The following is a 19,197-nucleotide window of genomic DNA, read 5'->3' on the forward strand; positions in this document are numbered from 1 at the left end:
GACAGATATAAAACATGCTTCTGTGGTGTCAGCAGGCAAAACCACTGCTGAGCCTTTGCGGTTAACAAGCAGGCTTTCTCTAGCTGTAGGGACAACTGTTTGGGGGACTAGGCCATTACTCCATCATATAAGTCCTCTCTCTGTTACATGGGAGTGCTAGCAAGCTTCAGGATACCAGTCTTCATCTTCCACAATGGAAAGAATTTTAGATGCTTTCATAGAGGGCCTTAATAAAGTGCTATTTCCCACATCATTTACTTCCAACAGCAGACCTGCAACTATGAAGTAGTGATAACCACTGTCTATCTTAGTAAATGAGATACATAGAGATTTGCTCTGGCCACTGGTCTTTAGAGGACTAGTGAGCAAGCCAGTGCATGAGATGGGCTCAAGCAGTGCAATTATCCAAGGACCTATTGTGTGACTCCTTTGAAAGAATCTGGCACAGCATTTGGTCTGCATCTGTTCTCCCTGCCTCTCTGTGGCCAAGGTACAAAACCTCTGAATGCAAAAATGCATGCTTGGAAAAATTAGTGCAAAACAAATACATTTCAGAGTCAAAGATCACCATGCAGCAGAAAGGACGCTGAGACACTTAAATTTCCCATTATTCCAGCAATATTAAGAAAGTAACTTCTGTAGTCAGGCTGTCCATTCAGCTACATGCCACCCAAATAACACTGGAACACAATCGCTTATTTTAAACAAACATAGTGGGGGGACAGAAATTTTAACTAATAAAGTTCTTTGGTTTCATGTAAGCCAGGAACTGACTTATAAAGCATATGCACATTTAAGTTCAGCTAGGAGCAGCTTCTGTATAATTCTGTCCAGGCAGACAGTTTAGAAGGTGAGAAGGAAACCAGATTAAAGAGCATGGAGAAGAGAGAAAGGAATTAGGGTAAAGCTGGAGGCAAGGGGGAGCATAGAAAAGACCTCAGAGTAATAATTCACAGAGTATAAGTGACAAGGAGAGTGAGCCATCAAAGTGGAAAAGACAGATTTAGAGATTACTGTGGTGAAGAGGGAAGGAGATACACTTCCACGGCAGAATAGGCCTCACTTGTTCAGCTATTTGTGGAATAACATGTCACTTTTATGGTGGTTTGGAGAGGAGATGAAGCATTTGGTCCAAGTTTGGAATGGATGTGTGTATGAGGAGCAAATGGAGTTTACAGTCCAGAGAGGGAATATCCTCAGAGCATCCCCAGAAATTTTATTACAGACATCTTTCAAAGAGAAGAGTGGAGAAAACTGTCTCTTTAGCTCCTGCTGTCTGAAGACATATTCTCCTACTTTCCATTTAGCTCATCAGTTTTGCAGAAATAACATCAAGCTGAACCAGGCCCTTGCATTTGCCATTTCCAGCTCCTTCTATTCAGAATGCAACTGCAAGAGGAGCATACTGCAATTAAAGTTAGCACCTTTTAAATATTTCATTTCTTTTTTATAGGTCTAATATGCAATAATTGGCAGAACAACTCTTTTGAAAATGTGTAATGCCAAAGCAAAACATTCAATATCTTTCCGTTCAATACCCTGACTATTTTCTCACTCCAGGGTGTAAAAACATTTGTTCTTGACTCACAGTCATTCCAAATCCTTGCCAAATTATGCAAAGAGCCATCAGATTTAATGGTGCAAGCGTCTTATTCCTTATTATGGGACTTGGACAAATAAAAGCAATACATTGTAAAAATAGGTAGTGAAGCTACTGCCAAATATCATCACAAAAAGATGTTTTTATAATATTCTGTCCTGTCTGCATTGCCTCTCCCAGATCTCAAGTCTCCTTAGGGTCTGAATTTATTCTGCAGTGCACCTGTAAAATACAACCAATTACCACTGCTTTCATTTTATATAAAAAAACCTCCTCTCGCAAAGGTTACAGTAATGTACTCATAGAATATCCTGAGCTGGAAGGATCATCAAGTCCAGTTTCTGGCCCTGCACAGGACAACCTCAGCAATAACTCACTGAGCCAGTTGCTTGAACTTATAGAATAGTCACAAAAAATTGTGTTTTAAGGTCCTACTGAACAGAAGTCTCAGCACCATTCCTTTGCCCTCACAGAAAAATGTGTGCCATGCCATGCTGGAAATTAAGTATACATCCACTTGCCTGGTCACACGTAGAACCTTGGAGAGAACTTGATCTTTTGTTCAGAGAGAAATAGAAAAACAAAGCAAAACAAACAACTCGCCACCTCCAACAACAAAAAACCAATTGTTCTTAAATTTCATTTTGCTGGGTTGTTTTCTGCTTAGTATCCCTTCCATTCCTGTGTCCAAGTAGTTTATGAAGATGTTGAAGAGCACAGGGCCTAAGATGGAGCCCTGGGGAACCCCACTAGTGACGGGTTCCCAGTCTGATGTCACCCCATTGACTATAACCCATGAGCCAGTTGTCTGCTCGGTGCATGATGTGTTTATCCAGCTGAATGCTGGACATTTTGTTTAACACCATGGACAAAGCCTCTTTGACTCTGCTGCCTGCATGACCAGGTAATCATTTACAGCTGGATCATCTTGAAACTGATTTCATCTCAAGATCAGGGTGAGATATGAACTGTAGCTGATTACAGAAGATGCCCAAGACAGTTATCTTGTCCTTCCTCCTAACTCATGCTCCATGATACTACAAAGTGACTGTTGTGGGCCACAAAAAATCAAGCAGAATATTTTAAGAATCTGGAAATAAACAAATTTGACAAACCCCTCTGTAAGTCTGAATAAACAGCCCAAATTTCAGCTTTTAACCTAAACAATCTGAAATGATTACAAAAATATTGACTGGGCTTCCTTTCCTTTCCTTTCCTTTCCTTTCCTTTCCTTTCCTTTCCTTTCCTTTCCTTTCCTTTCCTTTCCTTTCCTTTCCTTTCCTTTCCTTTCCTTTCCTTTCCTTTCCTTTCCTTTCCTTTCCTTTCCTTTTTCCTTTCCTTTCCTTTTCCTTTCCTTTTCCTTTCCTTTTTCCTTTCCTTTCCTTTCCTTTTTCCTTTCCTTTCCTTTCCTTTCCTTTCCTTTCCTTTCCTTTCCTTTCCTTTCCTTTCCTTTCCTTTCCTTTCCTTTCCTTTCCTTTCCTTTCCTTTCCTTTCCTTTCCTTTCCTTTCCTTTCCTTTCCTTTCCTTTCCTTTCCTTTCCTTTCCTTCCTTTCCTTTCCTTTCCTTTCCTTTCCTTTCCTTTCCTTTCCTTTCCTTTCCTTTCCTTTCCTCTCCTTTCCTCTCCTTTCCTCTCCTCTCCTCTCCTCTCCTCTCCTCTCCTCTCCTCTCCTCTCCTCTCCTCTCCTCTCCTCTCCTCTCCTCTCCTCTCCTCTCCTCTCCTCTCCTCTCCTCTCCTCTCCTCTCCTCTCCTCTCCTCTCCTCTCCTCTCCTCTCCTTTTTCAACATCCTTACAAGTAAGGGATTTGAATTCTGACATTAGAAATGCATTTCAGACCACAACTGTACTGTTCGTTAAGTGAATATTAACAGCCTTCAGCCATTTCACAGTCTTTCTTCCCAACCTGTAGTCATTTTTGTTGGCAGAGACACCTTTGCAAAATTTGATATGTAATAAAAGTTAAAATAAGGATAGTTTTTAGTTTCCACTTGAGTGTGTCAGGAAACTGGGACTGAAAGATTTATAGTTTTGGGTACAAAACTGAGTTAAGAATTAAGCAAGGCAGCACTCTTTCTCCCCAGAAGAATAAAACCCTGGTATTACTGTCAATAGGGTTTTTTTCCATCTACTTGTATGAGAAGATGATCAGATTTCAAGATGTAAATGGAAAGGGGAAAAACTCAGTGATCCGACTAACTTACTGCTTTTAATGAGAAGGGAGGCACCTCCCAAAGTCATAGCAATTTGTTTGCCTTGATTAAGAAAGGTGCAGTACCCGCTGTCAGGCATCAACACAACTGCATCATTTGCAATCCTTCTCCAAATAATCTCTGCATGCAGTAACAATGAAAGGGCTGTTGAGAGTGGTAACCCTGGAATATTCTTTGTTCTTAAACAGAAGGACCACCAGAGATAAACACCCTCTCTTCCTCTGGCTAATTTGAACTATAAAGCAAAAAAGCTATCTTTATAGTTGGCCTTAACTGATCTACAGAAACTTTGGGACACTTTTGAATTAAATTTATGGTACGTCAACCCAGGACAGTCACTGTAGTAAATATATCCAAGAAATTAGTCCTAAATTAGGATTTTCCAAGCAAAAATCAAATCTTGCACTCTCCTATGTTCTCTCTGAGTAATTGTATTTCACATGAGACAATGAACAAAATTGGGGATTGGGGCAAGTTATATTAGCAGGTTTTCTTTCTCAACTTCTTAACACAAGAAATCCTTTTTTCTTATTTACAAGTGCTAAGAGTGTTGTTGGTTACATTGCTCAAGTTTTCCCTTTCCAAGCAGACAGCACACTTTACTTTTTGACCCTTTTCCACCCTCCTGTCCTCAGCTCTAGTGCTATAGTATGACACTGGCTTTGCTTCTCAAAAGAAAAAGAGAGAGAGAGAGGAAAGTATTTTTCACTAAAATAATAGCTCCCCTTTTGGCAACAAACAAAGGAGAGAAAAAGTACATCCAGAGAAACTGAACTCTTTTAAAAGTGCTTTTTTGCTGTTTGATGACACAGGCATGAAGCCAAAATTCACCCATTGTACTTCATGTTCAAAATTTCTTCACACAGCTCTAAATTGCTGACAGCTCTTTAGCTACAGCCATGCTACCGGGCGCCATTGTAATAGTTCGCCATACCATTATGATGTGTCAGTGTTTATGACCTGTATCCCAAAACTGGATGACACTCAAATCTATTGACTGCCTATAAATCAGTTTTTTGGAAAAGATTTAAAGTTCTGAGATTGCAAGTAGAATTGCTATTGCTCAAGTGGCCCCATCTAATCTTTTTTTCATTGAAAACACAGAAAGGTTATGGAATCATAAAGCCCATGTGGAACAAAACACAGGAAAATACTTATTGTTCTCATATAGAGAAACACACATAATACCCGCAGTTGTATGAAGGCCCAGAGGGCTTTTTTTATTGGTTCATGGATGAATTTTTTATTGCTACTGAATAAAGTGTTCTTGACATAAGTATTTGACCTCTAACACTAGCAAGATTTCCTCTTGGTGGCCATTAGAATATAAATCCTTCTTCATTGGATCACAGAATCATAGAATCACAGAATATGCTGAGTTGGAAGGGTCCCATCAGGGTCATCGAGTCCAACCCCTGACCCTGCACAGGACACTCCAAGAATCATACCATGTGCCTGAGGTCGTTATCCAAATGCCTCTTGAACTCAGCGAGTTGAGGTGATTTCACTTATCTTAGCCTTGAAAAACTTGAAGGCATCCTGAGCAGATCAACCTTCTTCACAATCAGTGATAAAAATGACCAAAACGGGGACAGCAGGAAAAGCAGAGTGAGGGGTTGCTGACTCCTTAGGCCTTCTAGGTCTTCAGTTAGCCTGGCTGAGTAATGCCTGTTTCTATAGTCAGGCAACCAGGAGAATAATGTGCTTAGCCCTGGGATTACCTCTCCCTCATGAGCTCAAGCCTACCTACTTGCACAGAACTAAGCACAAGCAGTGCTTTGAAGAAAGAATCAAATTGCTTTTGTTTTTAGTGTGAATGCCCTATGAGGATTTCAGTAGCCATTTTAAGCTTCAGTTGGCAGAAGTGGAAGTTAGCCTCTTTCTTAACCTAGAGGAAGCCTTTATTGAAGTCATTCTTCATTTTATGGTTTTTTTGTAAACCTGGTATCTCTGTTCAGCTCACCATAGCTTCTGAGGACTTTTAATTAAATCATATAACCGATTGGATTGAAAGGCATTTACTCCAGTTTTGCTGCACATTTTTCAGAATAATTACCTATAGGTACTGGCTTAGCAGAAAATTGTCTGCTGATATTTTTCTGAGACTCTTGTATTTTCTGCACACTTCTGGTTCTCCGACACTTTCCATTTCTTAGATCGGATCACCTCTAAGACCTCCCTTATCCTTCTCTACCTTCCCAGGGATATTCTGCGATCCTGTGGCCAATAAGACAGAAAGCCAGGAAAAATACAACATTATTGGCAGCAAAGTGCTTTCAGAACTTCAGTCCAATGAGTTCCAACAAGTTCTGTGCCTTTGGTTCCATTTTTCAATTATAGCAGTTGTTAAGTCACACCCCTCTGAGTTATTTCAGTAATAAATCACTTTGTCCATTTGGAAAGTTCCCATTTTGTTCTGGGAAGCACTTCCAGCGGCTGTCAGGAGCCCGCACCCTGTTTATGAGATAGTCCCGCTGGACAGCAGAAAACACACACAGACCATGGAGACACGATTGTGGCTCTTTCTGTACAACATTCACTCTCGTTTCAGTGGCAAATCATATAAAAGCCCAGAGGAATAGCCAGGCAAGAGGGAAAACAGGTACCTTTTTGCTGCCTTTCTGCTGAACAAAAGCTGGGGTACCAGCAGCATGCGCTTACAGCCAGCATCTGGCGTTTCTTTAAGTAGGAAAGTCCCTCACTCTCAGCCACCATATTTACGTTCAGTATACGTGAAACAGCTTGAGTTAACAAGGCTTTCAAATGACTGCACCATATGAAACCTCCAGCTTCTCGAATGAATTGTTTGAAAAGGTAGTGAAAACTGGCTCCTGGTACTCTGGTCCTTCACCAGGATCTCTCCTTTCACCTTGGCTGTGTCAGAGAGAAGGCTCTGCTGAGCCTCTACATGCCTGATCTGCAGGTGGAGAACTAAAGCCACATTGGTCTTACAAGGATCTGCTTCTTTTCCTCCACATGCTTCCTCTAGTAATTGGGACATGTTGGTAAGTCTTGTGTGTATTTTCAGAAACAGGAATAAGAAGAAAATTCATTAAGCTTTGCAACCTTGAAAGTACTAAAGATACACAATCACAACCTATCAATCACTTTTTTATTGAGCAGAAAGTAGATATCAAGCTTAAAAAAAAAAAAAGCTGAAAGAGTGGGCACCAGATGGAAGAACTACAGAAACCACTTCTACTCACATCAGCTACAATCAGCAAATACCTCATGGCACTGTGAGCCACGGATTTCTGTGGGGGCACAGTGTATGACATCCTTCAGAAATATTTTAGGTACAGTGAATCTAACTCTTCAGGCATGAAGGATAAAGCTAACTTACACTGATGCAGTTAAATACTGAATCTGAAATTAAAATATTTTCTTTAGAAATACTGTATTTGTACCTAATCTATAAATACAGGACAAATGATTCTGAGGACAGAAAGATGCCATCTACTCATAAACCTAACATGGAAACAGCAGAGAGACTGAATAAGTCTGACTGGGTCCAAAAGAAACAGCCATTTTCAGGGGGTTTCTAACCGTAGCAGAGAGCACTGCAGGCTTCTGAAATAGCTACAGGGATGTATATGAAGAACAATATGCTGTGTCATGGCTGGCTGGTGAGAACAAGGCAGAGGAGGGCTTGCAATGGAGCGAGTGACGAAGATGGATTGATTTGAGTGCTGTTTAAACCTGGTTTATTATGGGGCTGCGATTGACAATGTTGCAAGCTGCTCACCTCCCAGAGAGATAGGCATGTGGGCCATTCTTTGATTTCATAAATCATCCAGGAACATACCCAGAGCACTGACCTTTTATGGGGAGGGAGCTGAGGGCATCCAGCATAATTTAACACCGGCATGTCGGATGGCATCCAGCACAGTTTAACACTCCTTAACCTCTGCCTCATTAGACATCTGTCCTGTCATTTATCTTTCTGTTTATTTTTTAAGTGATATATTATTGGTAATAACTAAGGAATGGACACTGATGTTACTCTCCATGGAGCTGCCATTAGTCAGCTGGAAGTCAGGCCAGCATCTCTCTGAAACTGGTACACAGAATAACTTTTAAAGGATTTTAGATATTCTTTGCCAAGCAATTTCCTCCTGGCATGGGCAGATAGCACCCCTATTATATGACCTTTTATTTATTTTTGCTCTTTCCAGACCAGATTTTAGGAGTTTTTAAAACCAGCAAGTATTCTTACTGTTGGTAATAAGACCTGAAATTTTTTTCAGCAGAAACTTCATCCTGTCTGTGACAACCATGGCTAAATAAGAAGCCAGCAGGGAAATGGTAGGGTCTTCCATTCCAACCACATATATATACATGCTTGTATATGGTGTGCACAAATACACATGCTCACACTCTTCCCTCCTTCCTAGGTCATCGCCAAAATGGCAGATATTAAGACTCCTTTCTAAATACAAATAATTTAGCACATTTATAATTGACTGAATATTGGAGATTTCATTTATGCTGACTTTCTTTATCAAGCAGCAACTATTTTTCCAACATTTGGTATATTGAGTTACATTTTGGGAGGGGAATAAAAAGCAAAGAAAGCATGAGGCCACAGTGAAGGGAAAATAAAGTATTAAACATTTTTTCTGTGTTGTGTAACAAATGTGTTGTGATACTGGATGGGAAGTAAATTCCAGCAAAGATTCTTCTATGGTACACATGGTACTAAGCATGAATTTGGATTTAAAGCAGATTATAAAGAAGGTACAAGTCCAAAAGGACCTGTAAATTAAAAAAAAGCATTCCATATTTGTTTATACTGTGTATATTTGTGAGTCAGCTCTATAACAGCTGTAACACCTTGAGAAAATATTGATCATGTTTTGTTTAGCTGAATATCAATATTTTGCTTTTAAATCCATCATCACATGAAATATATTGAAATTTTCAGCAATAACAAACAATTTTATTTGAGCAATATTACCACTGAGACACAGATTGAAATAGTTAAGGAACCCACTTGCTGACCTGAAACGTCCTCTATTTAAACACACACACACACACACATAGAAGCTTTCAGAAAAAAAAAATCCTAAAAAATATGAAATGTCCTGAGAAACTACATGAGACAGGTATCCTTGAAATTTGTATTATAGTGATGAAAAAGCCCAAAGTGATGGGAGGCAACTCTGGTTGAGGCAGGCAAGCACAGCCAAGAAGGAATTCATTGGGTGGGAGGGAATTCGCCGGGGTACCAGAAGCTTTACTTTCCAGATGTACTTTATTTATAAAGCTCTTAATCCTTTTAAAACTACCTACATCCCACACAGATTTGCCATTGCTTTATTGCTTAATTAATACCATAATCTCAGGTTTTGTGTAACACCCTGATTAGAGAAAAAAGCTACGTGCAAATGCTGCCAGATCTAAGAGGACACAGTGGAAGAGATGTTATCATAAGCAAGACCTCTGCTCTTTCACTGCTTTGTTTCATACTATGCAATTGGGCATTTAGCTGTACTTTCTTGAAAGTTGGAATCATGTAACTGGAGTTTAAAGCTTTAGGGCTGCTGTCACCTTGACTCAAACTCTTCACCTACTTGATCAGCAGTGAGAAAACTGCATGTACCAGTGAGCCACAGGCACGCCTGTGCACTACAGGATGCCCTTCTGAAAAGGTAGAGCGATCAGAACAAATCCAGTAAGGTGTTCCTAGGAGTATGAAAGCCACCAATACCAGGCTCTTGTGAAATCTCAAGTATTGTTGGCCGTTTGGGTCACCCACGTTGACAGAAAGGGAACTCGTACCAGAACAGGTGCAGAACTGGCTGCTGGTTTGATCCAAGTAACAGAGAGTTTATTTTACAAGAGGAAATTAAAAGACAGTGGCTTATTTAGCCAAGTAGATCCAAGTCTGAGAGGGGATACAGTCATTCTTTGTAAATACAGCTGGAGGATAAACACCAGAAAAGGGAAAGAGCTTTTTAAGCTTAAAGACAATGCTTTGGCAATAGAACAAAGAGGTATTAGACAGCCATTAAGAAATTCAGGCTGGAAACTAGGTATAGATTTCCAGCTCTCATGAAGGTGAATTTCTGGACCTACCACTTTTTTGTAGCCTTGTGGTCAGAATTCACCACTAATTTGCGTGGATTATGTAAGATTTTACATAACAGAGTGCAACAGGCCAAGCACACACTGTACATCAGTGCCCTTCTCAACTCTTCCCACCCTTTCCCAGACCGCCATGATTGTAAACCAGTCCAGACCATATTTCTGGCTCATGTTTCTGTCTTCTCGTCCTTTAAAAACCGGGGCATGAAAGGCACCAGGATGAAAATAAATCATACCATGCCCACACTTCAGTAGTGTCCCGGGGTGGGTGTCAGGAAGCGCTCCAAGCTATCTAGGTACGTGATTAAAGGATCTTGCAAAACTCTTTCAGTCAGAAGAAGCCTCCTGGAGTCCATTTCTGCCCAGCACACAGACTGAACTCTGTACTCATTGCCTAATCGTACTTAAGAGCAGCATTTAAATGTTTGTGTCTTTCTCCTAATTAAGTGCCAAAAGTTTCGAGCTTTCTCCTCAGCAAGGAGAGACTCAACCCAGCCCAACCTTGACGTAAATCTAATGACACTAATCAAGTTACATGAGTCAAATCTGGCTCATTTTTTCCCCCCATTAGTAATAAAATGTAAAGCTTTATTTGGAAAGTACATAATAAATAACAATATCAACAAAATTCATCATTTCCCCAGCATTACCCTATAATGAAAAGCAATGATGTTAATAAAAAGCAGGCCATAAACAAAACACTGTTTAGCTCTGTGTTTCTAGTTAAATTCTAAGGCTTTCAATTTTTGTATATTGTAGTAGAAAATGGGTTATTTAGAATATTCTAAATCTATAAATGCATCTAATGACTTGAAAAAAAGAAATTTTAGATTTTATAGTCTTCTGTTATTATTTAAAATCCCAGACAGGGTTACTATAACATACACAAAATAGATTTTGTTTAGCAAGAAATTTAGAGATCAGAATTCCTGTAAACACTAGTGTAACATTTGGACACAATAAATTCAGCTTCCCTTTCTATGCTAATGATATTCTGCATAAATGCCTGCAGATCATTTACTTTGCAAAACATTTGATGAAAAAATATGAGGTTTTGTTCTGGTTCTCTCAGGACAGATAGCATGCTCACTAGCCCTGGGACAGACCCCCACCAAAAGTAGGCACCCACCACACGACACTGAACCTGAAGAAAGCCTCCATCTGACCCTCCCTCCAGACTCTGGTTGCAAAGCCTTGAAACATGACTCATACCTGTGCAGAGTTATCCTCTGAACTGCAGAGAAAAGAAAAGGGGTCCCACCTCACCCTGTAATAGCAGTATTTTTATCTCCCAGATAACTCAGGCAGGAAGGGGTTGGTGGGAGATTTTTTCTTTCTTCAAGAGATCAAAACCTTTGGCCTTGGTGCAGTGTGTATACTCAGCATGCTGGCACGTGACCAGCCAAGTGGCACAGAACAGGCACCCAGCGTTGGTCTGATGGACACAGCACTCTGGGGTATCACCTCTGAAACCTAACACAGAGGTCTGCACTGACAACCTGCAAAACTTGTGCTGATGGCAGGTCTCCAAAGCTACACTTGTTTAGCCCTAAAAGTGGACATTTAGTCTGAGGATATAGAGATGGCATGAGTGGGGTGGGGTCAGTTGTCTGCTCTGCCCAGACTGGCAAGGCTTTTGAGCACAGTGGGAGGCGGGGACTGAGCTGGGAGACCCCTCCAGTCCAGCTCACTGAAGGGCTTTGTGGCCTACCCCAGCCGAGGACCACATCACATGTTCCACCCTTGGCATCAGGGCATGACTCCTCAAACCAGGATAAAGCCCAAAGTCCTATCTGCTCCACTGGTGGGCTTCAGCAGCTCCAAGGGTGCTTGACATGAGCTGCCAATTTGTGTTTGAATCACTCTCCAGAGAAATCTTTAAGTAACCAAACCATCAGTGTGTGAAAATGACCATGAAAGTACATTCACTAATCAAAAATGCCAATATCTGAATAATTCTCGAGAAAAATTGCAGTATCTTTATTTTTTACAAAAGTATTCTTTTTTCCTGGTTCATGCTATTAACAATCCATGCTGTCTCAGCACAAATGACTGACTATGGACATGGTCCTGTTCACATGCTGAGACACCAGGTATAGACTCACCCTGAGGTGGTTACACCAAGGTGTCATCTGGACCTGCTCCAGACCACAACAAATGAAAATGACGAGTGAGAAAATGACAGTGTGATAAGGTTAAATATCAGCTTTGCAAAGGACCCTATGAATAAAGTCAGTAGGAAAGATCTTCCAAAAAATACAGATAGAGATCAGATGTCTTATTTTCCTCCAAGCTCACCTCTAAAATTTGTTCACCACTTTGGGTTCATGAGGAGTGATATTCCTTGCATAGAAGGTTTTGTCTGTCTACCACACATGCTCCTCTCTTTCAAAGATGACTTCTTAGTCCTCAGAGTCTGCTGCAAAAATGCTGCAGTTTTGTTGTTGTTGCAAAGCAATGAGTTCAGGGATGTGAAATTTCCAGCATTCACAGCAAGTTCATTTAATCTGCAAGTGTTTGTGTGGAATTTTTAGTTAGACAATCCTGAATTGTCTTTAGATGCATCAGTTAAGTTGTTGAAGTTTCCCAAATATTTATGTTGGAATTCAGCTTCATTATAATAACAGTGGTACAGAAATTTGGAAGGTACATACATTTCCAAGAAACATTATCAATTCCCAGTCTAATTCAGGTTCCCAGGTGCCCAAATTATTTTTTGAAACTGGACTTCACAATCGAAATTATTTCTAATTACAAAAGTTCTTTTTCCTGATGCCAGCATATGAAGCAATATCATCTGATGTTGATAAGTTGTTCTTTGTCTAAGGAAATTCTCATTGTACACAACCTTCAGAAATTCATACTGTGAATGAGTTTCCACTCTTTTGCGCAATATTGCCTGTTTCTTGACTTAGCTTTTTCTACAAATCTGCCACCCATATTTAATTAAAATACATGCACAATTCCTGAACAAGGAGATTTTGTACAACAGCGTTTAGTGTTAAGATATTAAGGGAACAAGTCTAGACATATGCTGAGTATCATATCATTCCTCATCCCACCACATCCATATACTATAGCTGGATAATTTCACTGTGGCACCAGAAGGCAATGCTTTTAATTAGCCAAACCAAAATCCTCTGTCTCCTCCAGAAATAGTGTTGCCTTTTCTCCTGCAGAGGATATGGTACAGCTCTTTCTGAAATCTTCAGACTTGCTAACAGAGCAAAAAGCAAGGAGCCAGATAACCTCCTTCTCTCCTCCCAAAAAAGGCTATTGAGCATACCTAACAGTCCAGAGCTTGCCAGTTTTTATCCTGTCTTAGAACAACATCTAACAAATGTATAAATTGCATATTTTAAAAAATTCACATGGAAGAAAGTCAAACTAAATGCAACGTGTCCAAATGGCGTTTCAGTTATATAAAAGAAACTTCTTCACGCAGGTTACAAGATGGTGGTTTCTGAGCAGGGCTGTATGGTGAAGATATTAAAGCACTGAATTGTAGGTCAATGTCTGAGTTGATATTAATACAGCCAAAAAAAGAAAGTGTGCTTTCAGCTGAGGTTTGGAATAAGTGGTGAAGCAGTGAAGCAGAGGTACAAGAAGGCTGTTTTGAATGGCAGGAGCTTAAGAGAAGGTGATTGTCAAACCAGTGGTGTTTGGAAAGAAACAAGAATCAAGATATAGCAAGCCTAAAAGGGCAAGAGCAATGGCAAGCAGATAAAGATAGGAATGAATTTCTGAGAAAAATGGCAGAAATTTGGGGAGGACTTTCAAAATAGTATGGAAACATGTCAACAACATTTTAAAGATAGTAAAGAGTTTAAAAGAAGAAAACATAATCCAGATATCTCTCTGTCATTACCTGATGCACAGTAACAAATGTCACAGACTCGCTGTTTCCAATAAAGGGCACTGTTCCACACTATTAAGTCCAATTTCTGAAATATTGAATGAAAGATTATTTTTGGAAGCATAAACTGGGAAATCACTGACGTCTCCTTTGTACACTATTTACCAGCTTTTCCAAAGAGCAATATAAGAAGCTTTTATGAGTTCCTATCAAATATGGCTTCATTTATTTGTCAGAAAGTTCACAGAAAGTACAGAAAGTGAGCTACTTTATTGCTTACATCAAGAGTGAGGGGCTAGGAGCAATTTTATCCCCACATCCTTCTGCAGTAGTTGCATTGTTTGAAAAGAAAAAGGAGAGGAGAGGAGAGGAGAGGAGAGGAGAGGAGAGGAGAGGAGAGGAGAGGAGAGGAGAGGAGAGGAGAGGAGAGGAGAGGAGAGGAGAGGAGAGGAGAGGAGAGGAGAGGAGAGGAGAGGAGAGGAGAGGAGAGGAGAGGAGAGGAGAGGAGAGGAGAGGAGAGGAGAGGAGAGGAGAGGAGAGGAGAGGAGAGGAGAGGAGAGGAGAGGAGAGGAGAGGAGAGGAAAAGAAAGAAAGGAAAGGAAAGGAAAGGAAAGGAAAGGAAAGGAAAGGAAAGGAAAGGAAAGGAAAGGAAAGGAAAGGAAAGGAAAGGAAAGGAAAGGAAAGGAAAGGAAAGGAAAGGAAAGGAAAGGAAAGGAAAGGAAAGGAAAGGAAAGGAAAGGAAAGGAAAGGAAAGGAAAGGAAAGGAAAGGAAAGGAAAGGAAAGGAAAGGAAAGGAAAGGAAAGGAAAGGAAAGGAAAGGAAAGGAAAGGAAAGGAAAGGAAAATGCATTTCTGTGTAATCACATTGCACTTGGAAAAGCCTTCCTCATTAGCTTTCAGACATTAGAAGAATCTGTGTTCCTTGTTAAAAGAATAAATCTTGGCAAACTACCATTGTGACAGAATGGGTTATATCTGTGTCAAATTATGAAGGCTGTGTTGTATTAGGAGTGCAAACAAGCCAGGACATGCCCAATTACAACCTATTACACTGAATTCATATGGCTGCCGGACCTAAAAAGATTTTTCACACCTCAGGAAAAGGCTAATTGCCATGAAGCCTCCATCCCCTCTGTTTGGGTACGCTTATAGGTGCGGGTGTAAAGGGACACACGTGAACTCTGCCTGTATTCAGAGCTAGGAGGAGAGGAGCCAGCTTCAGTACAGAAGCCACGTAGGATATGTCTTCACAGTCGATTGCAGGCAGATGTGAGCTCCCTTAGCCAGCACTCTGAACTAGCAGGCAGAGTTGTTAGCCATGTTTACTGTGGCACAGAGTCATTTTTGAAAGAAACAGAAAACAAAAAACAACAGCGTTTTAGATCTCTGTCCTGCCTTCCTCATAAAGGTCTGGGTTTGGGCCTCTCCTTGTCGATACAATTTGCATTGTACTGCCAGACAACACTTATGAGTTGAGGCTCAGCGTGTTCCTTGCGGCAGTTTTGCAGTCTCCGGAACGTATGTGCAACAAACGCTGCCTGCAAAAGACACACACTCACACATTAATACACCACCAATCTCATTCTATCAAGCAAACCTACTCTGCAGCTCCCAAAATAAAACTAGCCCAGTCTAGCAAGACTGGAAGAAGAAGGCAGATTCTGTATCTATCCAGATATGCTTAGAAATGTCCACCTTTTTCTCCCTGCAGCTGCTCTGCTCCTGTGGAGTACAAACACTGCGTAGGGAAAGCCCTACAGGAAAGCGGGGTTCTGGTCCTTCACTGCACAGTGTCACCACTGACTTTGAAGATTTGTAAACGAAAGGGACCAGGAGGCTTGCTGGCTTTCTTCTCTGAAAATTATTGCTGGTTACATCAGTGTTTCACTGAACCTTAACTACAGACTAGGAACCCCATTGCAGCCAGTGCTGCTAAAACCTTCCAATGAGATTATGAACTAATTAAAGCAAACAGGAGTGCTGGGAAGCGTGAAGCATTTTTCATTGGCAGGGTATAGAGTGACCTGAGCACATCAGTAGCCCTGTCACGTCTATATATTAGGGAGAGAATGAGATCAGGCTTGAGGGCTCGGAGTCTCAAGACTTGTTTATAACATGATATTTAACTCCCACATGCTGCAAAAGTGAATGATTCACTTTATGTGTTATATTTCTTTGCTGAGCACAGCAAAGGAGTTAGACAAGAAGCTGAAACTACACAATCTGGTGCAGAGGTGTGGAATGTGGCATGTGTAAGCAGCAGGGTGAGTAAGTATGTGCAAGCAATTAATGGAAGTCTGAAATATCTGTGAAACACTGTCAGGGATTTTTAAGATCTTGATTCACCTTACATGAAATCTCCTGCAGGACTCTGTTAGCTTTAGAGACTGTGCCCTTAGTGGAGTTTCCCAGGTGCAGGAGACTGAAGAACAAGACAAACATTCATGACCATCCCATAATAAATAAAACCTTGTTATTGGGACAGTCACCTAACAGTAATTCTGCTCTGGCTGAGCTAGGGACTAACTCCAGATGGAGTTTTCCATAGCGTATGAGTGTTCTATATATCTGGCTCTTCTGAGAGAAATGCTGGGACAACTCAGTCACTTTCTCCATCCAAAATTCTGACCTGTATTGTGGCATGTCAATACAAAACAAGACAAAGTAGGACCTAATAATTTTAAAGAGGAGGGAGAGGGGGAGAGAGAGAGAGAGGGAGAGGGAGAGGGAGAGGGGGAGAGAGAGAGAGAGGGAGAGGGAGATGGAGAGGGAGATGAGAGGGAGAGGGAGAGGGCCTCATACCCCACTCAAGAACTCAGACACCAATTTCAGCAGACAGTTCTGTGTCCATCTGGGAAATGCAGCCACCAAGAGGCCTATATGCACAAGCCACGTACTAGAAGCAATGCTGAATAATAGACAGATCCTCTGCTGGATGGGATGTAGTGTCAACACAAGACAGGTGACCATGGAGATAGGCACTCAGCTGGACTATAAATAACTTCTTTTTAAGAAGGCATTTCACAACCAAGTCCTGTATTTTGTCAGCTTCCTCATTAAGTGCACATAGCTGTACTATGCAATTTGTTTTTCTGCTGTCCAGATCTAGGTTAGATAAAGTGCAATGAGTATCTATTCCCAGAGCTGGGAGGAGTTTGGAAGGATCATCCTCAGTACCCTAAGAGGGATAACACGCTCTGTAAGCACTATTCAGTAAAACATGATGATGAAAAACAAGGTGCATTGACAGAAATCCCAAAAAAGAAGTTAGAAATACTAAATGCAAGCCTTCACATAATACTGTGAGGATGGACAATTGTTAAGTGGGAACTTCAGCATAAATGTTCACCCCATTCTCTTGAGCAGAAAGACAATATACCACCAGGAGTAACACTTATAAAATTTTCCCACCTTGGCAACAAAAGGTACATAAAAGTCAGAGGGGATAAATGTCAAGTAGCATCCAAAGAAGATCAAAAGTAAGGTGTCCATGAATGAGCATCCAAGAAAAATAGCTCAGCTTCTCTCTGGGACAGTAAAGCTACAGAGTAAAGCTGTGGGTATGTATGTGCATGTGATACGGCTTATTTAATGAAGGTCTATAAGCTCAAATCATCTTATATAATCATATTTAAGACAGATAATGTAAAAATTATGACAGAGTTATGAAGATGTGAATAACCTTTTATGTCATTAATTTCTGGAATAACTTTGCTTTGTTCTGGACAATTTATATCAGAATAATAGAATGTAAACAGAAGTCCAGAGATGGGTGCTAACTATTATTAAGCACACAGGATAATTCCCTTTCAATGACATAGTGAAAAAATTAAAAGTGAAAGCAAGGACAGAGAGGAAACAATGACTGGTGCATATTACAGGGATTGGAGGCAAGGACAGAAATTGTCTGAGCATCTAGGGATCTGGCTGCTGACAATTCAGGAAAGCAAAAGCCCTGATAATATTATGTCTGGCCAGAGATATCAAGGGCAGCAAGGAAAGTTTCTATAGCTACACTCTGGTGAGACCCCACCTGGGGAGCTTCATCCAGCTCTGAGATCCCAGCACAGGAAGGATATTGATGTGTTGGAGAGGGTCCAGAGGAAGGCCATGAATATGATCAGAGGGCTGGAGCACTTGTCCTGTCAACACAGGCTGAGAGACCTGGACTTGCTCAGCCTGGAGAAGAGAAGGCTTTGGATTGATCTCCTTGCGCCCTTCCAGTACCCAAAGGGGGCCTACAAGAGAGCTGGAGAGGGACATTTTGCAAAATCATGGAGTGAGAGGACAAGGGGGAATATCTTTAAACTGGAACAAGGTATGTTTAGATTCAATATTATATTAGATATTAGGATGAAATTCTTAGTATGAAACCCTTCTAAGGATGGTGAGGCACTGGAACTTGTTGCCCAGACAAGCTGAGGATGCCTTGACCCTGGAATTCTTCAAGGCCAGGTTGGATGGGGCTTTGAGCAACCTGGTATAGTGGAAGGTGTCCCTGTCTATGGCAGGGGGGTTTTAAGTAGATGATCTCTAAGGAGATGGTCTCTAACTCAAACCACTCTGTGATTCTATGATTTGTAGCAAAGCTGTAGCTGAGAATAAGATCTCCATTTCAGGATGCCCTGTTCTGTATTGCAAAGCTGCTGTTCTGAATCACAGGAACAACTGAAAATTTCCAAGTTGTTCATAAATGAGAATTCTGAAAATACAACTTGATCCAAGAGTATCAGAATATTTAATCTGAGACTCTAAAAACATAATATAAAATCAAATAATGTTGAAATTAAATAAGATTTCAAAATGAAATGCAAGATGGGACTTTTTTGTTTCTGGAACATTTTTTCCAGTTTTCTTTTGTAACAAAATTATAGTGAATCTGACAGTTTTATTAAGCAATTTTCATTCCAGAAAAAATACATTCTCTACTTGAATTTGGTTTTATTAATAGAGCTGTGGCCAACTATATTCCTACTACTCATTCACTTGAAAAAAAAATAAAAGAAAGAAGGATATCCAACAAAATTATCAGGCAAAATATTTAGCACCAATAAAGGCAAGTACAGCCATAAGTTTCAGATCAGTCCAGGGTTTTCCTAGGAATCAAAACCAGATGAGATATTTAAAATGGGCAAAGAGTTTCCATAGAAAACATTTACAAAACAAAAGATACCATATAGTACATAAGTCAAACGTTATTGATTAGGGAGAGACTTTCTCTCCAAATGAGTTACTCTGGACTGCCTGCTATGGCATTTTGTCTACTTTTCCTGTGCAATGTTTGATGCTACTCAGAAACAGGTAGTGTATGAATGGACAGACAGTCGGCCTGATGCTGTTTGAACCTCTCTCTGATAATGTGCATCTACATGAAGTAGTGGATCTGTTTTGCAGGCCTCATTGCTGGAAGACCCATTTCCCCCACACTCTCTGTCCCCAAACCCTTG

This window comes from Corvus cornix, chromosome 3, assembly GCF_000738735.6.
Source record: "Corvus cornix cornix isolate S_Up_H32 chromosome 3, ASM73873v5, whole genome shotgun sequence".
Taxonomy (NCBI): Eukaryota; Metazoa; Chordata; class Aves; order Passeriformes; family Corvidae; genus Corvus; species Corvus cornix.